The 6,962-nt window shown below is 37.9% G+C and overlaps 1 protein-coding gene across 2 annotated transcripts in view; it reads right to left on the minus strand.

Annotated features, from left to right (window-relative positions):
* LOC106137143 (protein pangolin, isoforms A/H/I/S) overlaps nt 1-2,052 on the minus strand; it is a 116,323-nt gene extending 114,271 nt beyond the window's left edge. The window contains exon 1 of one of the 2 annotated variants that reach the window (XM_060951520.1): nt 1,757-2,052. The gene's annotated coding sequence lies outside the window, so the exon portion shown is untranslated. The remainder of the gene's footprint in view (nt 1-1,756) is intronic. The other variant, XM_060951519.1, reaches the window with a different exon arrangement.
* Nucleotides 2,053-6,962: the final 4,910 nt, after the last annotated feature.

Consider the following 6,962-nt stretch of genomic DNA (forward strand, 5'->3'; position numbering starts at 1 on the left):
GCTCTTACGGCGAAGGAACATATGTTAGCGAAATCCTGCACATTGAGACAAAATGATGTTTTAAGATCCAAGCTGGGTTTTAGAGTCCCTTGCAACTGCAGGGTTAAATCTGATTAATTGCTGGAGTGTGGACTTCGGTCCACTGAACTGACGAGGCGAACCCTGGGCTCCTCTTTTGGAAGAAACCTATACCAGGATAACCGAGAGGATATTCTTGAGTTAAATGTTTAAGTGTTATGTATTTAGCAATGTTCTGTCCTGTGACTATGATCACATGAACAATACAATTGTTTATACTAGGAGACTAGTGTTGCCCGCTGCTTTTGTGAACTGTACATTATTAAAGTAAATAGAGTCAAGCGTAAAACTTATAATTACGTTTTTAAGTAAGGTAACTAGGTAGGTAAAATGGGCTAAGTGATTTTTGAGTATTGTGACAATCGGCTCTGTCTTCCTTGTTAGGGATAAGGGCGTGACATGTTTGTGTTTATGTATTGTTAGGTACCTACCTACCTACTTATATTTTTATAGACAAGAAACGAACATGCGTAACATAATATCCCGGTAGGTAATTATACGTAGGAGTAGGTACCCCTACTATACAAATTTTTACTATAATGTTTAAAACTGGTACAGTTATAGTCTTATTCGGTTAGGTAAATGTTACGATAACTTGATGTTAATTTCACTTGTTTTATAAACTTCCAGGACATTAGCAGATCACTTAAAATACTTATATATTTCATATATATTTTTGTATGACATAACCTATGGTTTTTATAAACATAGGTAAGAAAATCACGTCTCTTTCCCGGAGGGGTAGGCAGGAACATATCTTTCCACTTGCCACGACCCCTGCATACCTACTTCCTTTGCTTCATACACATTCATAACTTTCTTCATGCAAGCTCGTCGGTTTCGGGTACTCTTGACCAGACCTTTTGCTAGAACGCCTCCTCTCTTTGATTTCCCACTCCAACAGTCCCATTCACACTCCTTTCGTAAATTTGCTTGTCAACCTGCTTTATTCATGTAGGTAGGTATGGTGTTTATAAAAAGTAATTCATTAGGATATCTGTTAATGTTGCATGTTGTTTTGTCTTCTCCATGTCATCTCATGGCTATACGTAACTACTTATTCCAACGGGTACGAAACGGTTTTCCAATGGCTACGATCCTTACCGATATTTTATGCTTTCTCTAAACCTTTACTTCATATCTTTTATGCTTATCTTTACAAACATTCTCAACGTTTTAGTAGTTAAGTAGGTACTTTTTATTTCTATGTTTTAACGTCAATTCTGTCACCTACTTTGTCACTTATTATTACATATTGGAATTTGTTTATAGGTAATTTCAAAACAACCGGATTAAAGCCTCGTGTAGCTATTTGATCATTGCTCGGTAGGTATATCGTAAGTAGGTATTGTTTGCGCACTCATTCACTAAATGCAATTTGATATTATGTAGGTAGGTATGCTTCAATATTAAACCTATTTGCAAGCGTTGATTTAAACTCTGTTGTGTAGACAAGGCAATCGCTTGTAGGTAGGTAGGTATTTGATTACGTTTTAAATCATACACACTTCCCAAATGAAGCGACTGATACTGATAACAGACGCGGCGTAAATTGTTTTAAACGTTATGATTAATACCGATGAAAAAAGAGTGATCACAGGTTAATCACACTTGGTAACTTGTCGGGAATACAAAAATACAGCGAAACGCAGCAGCGACCCCGGAACGGGTAACATACCTAAACAAAGCTAGCATCGCGTCCACGCGATTTTCCAACACGAGCCACCCTTTATCACAACACCATTCTTATCACTCACTTACACACGCGATGCACACACTTATTATTTTCGCCGGCAAACGGAACTACAATTCGACAGCCGGAACGACTGAACACGGCGATGTCTTTGCCTTTACTGGCTGGCACACAACAATGGCGCGGCGAGTTACGCACACTAGTTGTTTCACTCACACTTGCGCGCCGCGTGCACGGACGACGGGAATAAAAAACTGACGATCGGTATGCAGACGTTCGGTTTGAAGCAGGTCCCTGGCTTGACGCTGTTTTCGTCTGCGGTTCGGGGATGCCAGCTCCAAGATGTTATCCCCACTCATTCGATATTGATATTTACGGAATTGTACAGGCCGGTGTTTTTTTAAATTTTTAAGTGCATTTGACTTCCATCTGGATGACAAGGTGAGGTTAAAGATCGTACATGGAAGTTCACATAAAGTAATCAAAAAGGGTGGCTCATGTAGCTTTTTTAAAATTCGCATTTTTAGGTATCTTGGAACAGAGACGCGGGAAGACATGATAAAAAATGAGATGCATTTAAAATAATTCAATTGCTTTTTTAAAGCAATAGTACCTAATACTTTAAATGTGAAAGTCTGTCGCTTACATTAGCTTTGGCAACATCTCTGGACCGATTTCGATGAAATTTTGTATGATTATAGATAAAAGTGATATCCTGGACAGAAACTGGTGAAGTATTAATAAATAGTTTTCATTTCGGCCTGAATGATTTATAAACAAATATTGCCGGGTTGCCAGTACTTTATAGAATAAGATGCCTCGTCTCTTTCCAATAGGTGTCGTAAACTAAGGGATAGGTAAGTACGTTCATCTAATGCAGCTTTTACCATCGTGCAAAATGGCTTTAATCTGGAATTATGGTCTAAGGTGCACCCCTGGCTCCTCCCAAGAGAGGTGAACATGTAACCGGGATGAAGAAGATTATTGAACAAAATTTGAAAAAAATATGCTTCGGATCCTATTTACAGCCTTTACGATTTATATTCCAAACATGTTTTTTTTTTAAATATTTACATATATGTATTTCTAAAAAAGGTGACATTACTTTACCTTAAACTGGGGAGAAACAACCAAGTGTAAACATTAAAAACAAAAGAACGGCAGTCAGCGAACCTTGAGTGGGCAGGCGATAGGATTCGAGCCTGCGCCCGAGTCCGCGCCATGTTGCCGTCGGCGTGAGGAGGACGGCGCTCTACAAAACCTCGGTCCTCTCGCTCGCACGCTTGTTAGCGTTATTACGCTCGTCAACGTACAAACACACACGCACGCATTGTTATACAAAATTTATAACGAGCAAGTCAGATTTCGTCTCAGCCTCAGCATTTGGACTTTCGGACACTCCTAAATTCTTAACGGAAGGATTTCAGATTTTTTCTCCTGGGCCCGGGGCGTTATAAAATTATAATAGTTTGTTTAGCGATTTACCTTGTTATTTTGGCGTCATTGATAGAGTTGGCGGTATGTTTTTGTGAATGGGCGCTTCGTGTATGTTGGTATAAAGGGCGTGTTTATGAATAAGAGATGTTGATGTATTGCGTGCGATTGCGAGCAACAACCTACCTGAATTATATAAATTATCATTTGAAAAATCTAACTTACGCATTGCTTAAGGAAAAACATAGGTACCTACCTACAGGTTATCAAGTCTGGTCAAGTTAAAAGTACCCTAATTCGACGAGCTTGTACTTCTATATCCCTTACGGTGTAGACAGAGCGAATAGTCACAAAGGCCACTTTCGGCTAGATGGCTTAATTCTAAAATTTACATTCCGATTAGCGACAGCTTAAGAAAAGAATCGCAAGAATCGTCTTTATCCCTTACGGTGTAGACAGAGCCGTAGTCACAGCCGTTCAGCTGGATGGAGTAATGAGCCTGAAAGAAAATTCGCAATATTTTCTTTATTTAACAGTACCTAGATACCCCTTTTCTGATTAACTCTGTTAAAGTCATTAATTATCGTAAAATTTCAAAAATGAATAAATATAAAAAAGTACGGTCGAATTGAAAACCTCCTACTTTTTTGAAATGTGTTTGTTTATCCGTCTTTTACTTCAAAACCACTGAACCGATTTTTAAGAATTTTGTATAATAAGTACATGTTGAGTGTGGAGTACAGAGAAATACATACAATTTCACGCGGACGAAAGCAAGTAACATACATACATATATTAGGCCCCGGATTCGCTCATTGATTATCCATCGTCGCTGATGATAACCCGCTTATAATCCTATATTATTATTACAAATTTGAAGCGAGCTGCAGGAAGTTTGAAGTTGCTGAGAGGACCAATAGTTTTGTTTGTTTATGTTTATTTTATTACGTACGCCGATTGACCTGCACTAGCACCTCATAACTGAAAATCAGCGTATTGCTCTATAGCAATAAATTCGTTGAGTTGTGACCTTTTTGTATTGCTGCAACTCACACCCTAATTAATTTGTATTTCATATGAAATTGTAAATTGTGTGTAGCAAATCAAATAAATGAATTATCTATCTACCAACAATAGTATGACGCGTGATCTTAGATTGTTTGCAAGCAATGCATGCTCTCACCCAGTTCCTAAATACCTTCTTCACCTCCGGCCAAACATTACGTTCAGAGACCAATCTGTCTGTTGCATTGGCATCAGGGTGTTCGAGGGTCTACAATCCTGATACCCAATACAGCGTCCGCAGCATGGTACGCGCGACTGCGTTTTTGTCGCGGGAAAACTATCGCTGTCCCGTTCACGTTATATTAAAAAGCAAAACAGCGATACTTTTTCGCGTGATCTATATGGTAAAGGGCTTACCCGGGCTCCTCTCCAGATTGGTGAGGTTGTAACCGGGACTATAGTCAGGATGAAGAATGTGAGTGTGCGTACGCGCATGTGCTGAAATTATACGCCAGGCGCGGAAATTGTTTGTTTGTTTGTAAACTCTTTTTTGCACATAAAAAGAAATGTAACAAAAATAGAACAATCATTGGATTTAGAAGAATATGTGCAATGGCGGACTTATCCCAATATTATTATTGCTTTAATTTATAGAAGACAAGCGGCCCACCTTGGGTGCGCTCATGATAATTAAATCCAAACTAATATAAATGCGAAAGTAAGTTTAATTGTTTACTTATTTGACCGTCTGACCTCCGCAACCTATGCACGGGAATGATTATGTTAACAAGTCAAGAGCCTGAATGTGCCGGTATCCTCACGATGTTTTCCCTTACTCGAAAACATCAGAAACAATTAAACAAATAGGTACAGGTTACGTACGTAGCTCAAAAAAGTGTTCAGAAAATCTAGCTCTATTGGCTAGATTATTGGCTCTGTCTATTCAGTAAGGCATAATATGGATTGGTGTATCACATAGTAATAAAAAACAATAGATTTATTACTTTACAGAAATCTGTTTCTCGTTAGGATGTTTATTTATTTATTTATACTTTAAAGTGCCGTGTGGTTCCCGACACCAATACAAAAAAGAATAGGACCACTCCATCTCTTTCCCATGGATGTCGTAAAAGGCGACTAATGGATAGGCTTACAAACTTGGGATTCTTTTTTAGGCGATGGGCTAGCAACCTGTTACTATTTGAATCTCAATTCTATCATTAAGCCAAATAGCTGAACGTGGCCTTTCAGTCTTTTCAAGACCGTAGGCTCTGTCTACCCCGCAAGGGATATAGATGTGACCATATGTATGTATGTATGTATGTTATACTTTATTCACGTAAATTGTTGACTTAGGCATTAAAAAGGTTAATAAAAAAAGGGGATTTAAGCATTGCTTTTTAAAAATGCTTCTATAGGCTACAGATCTGTCTGACCTTGGTTTTAATACTGTTTATGGACCCAATTAGTCTAAATAACAGTATTTATCTCATCTTCGAGAGTCGGTAGCCAAAATGTACCCTTGCGTGCGTCGGTTAGCGAGTCGTTTCTCAGGTAGCAATCGAAGGGTAGCAAGTTCAATGCCTGCTGGGTTTCACGGTTTCTTATTTGCATAATTTGAACACGATCGGAGGTTTTCGGAAACTGTAATTGACTCGGTTTTGTATGGGTTAAGTGCACGGATTTATCATGGCGTCCAATGCACTTTTGGACAATACTCAGAAGCTCATAAATACAAGTACATTTCTATGTAAAGCCTTCACTATCTAAAGTACAAAGAGAAAGTATACTTACTTTATAAAAAAAATATGCTTTCTGGTATTTTATCTTTGTCAATAATCTGGGAGCAGGAAAGTCGGTAACTGTACTTTTACAAATAAAATATAACAATAGGGCAACTGTATCTCTTTCTCATGTCGTAAAAGGTGACTAAGGGAATTGGTGCACATTCACCCAGTGTGTGCTAGCTGCTTTTCTTCCCTTGTAGATTGTAAAATAAAGTACCTATATTAAACTCAGGCGATGGACTTGCAATTTGTCATTATTAGAATCTTTATTCCATTATTGCTGAGCGAGGCCTATCAGTTTTTTAAGGCTGTTGGCTCTGTTTACCTCACCTTGTGAAGAAAACGTGATTTATGTATATAAGAGACAGAAAAGGATTAAAGAACCTGTTCATAACACTGTTTTAAGTCGAATCAATACGTTTTTGATTTTTCTCCATATTCTCTTAAAAAATATCAAGTATTGCCATATCAAATCGTCAAGTTATCCAATATTGATTACGATGATTACCATAGCACGTATTACCAAGGAGTTGGAGCCAATCTCCTGTGACCGATCGATTTTCACGGACCAATACAGGGTTCACGCTTGTTACGAGACCAATATGAGGTCGGATCTATTAGCGTTTTTTTAAATTATAAACAAGCTTTTGCCTTCGATTTCGTCGTGTGTAACAGTACTTTTTTCTTGGATGAAAAGTCTATGTCGTACATGTTAAGTATGTACCTAGCCCATATTAGTGCTAAGGTATGATAATGCCTGTAACTCCGCTTGAGTGTAATGAAAATCGCGTTTATGTATTTCCCGTTACGTTGAGAATTTCGAGATATCTTCAAATATTAATTATTTAGTTTCAAATATTAATTATTTAGTTTAAAATATTAATTTTGTATGCCCAATGGCGGGCAATTTGAAGATATCTTGAAATTCTCAACGTAATGGGAAATACATAAACGGGATCATAGTG

Source organism: Amyelois transitella, chromosome 25 (genome assembly GCF_032362555.1).
Source record: "Amyelois transitella isolate CPQ chromosome 25, ilAmyTran1.1, whole genome shotgun sequence".
Lineage (NCBI taxonomy): Eukaryota > Metazoa > Arthropoda > Insecta > Lepidoptera > Pyralidae > Amyelois > Amyelois transitella.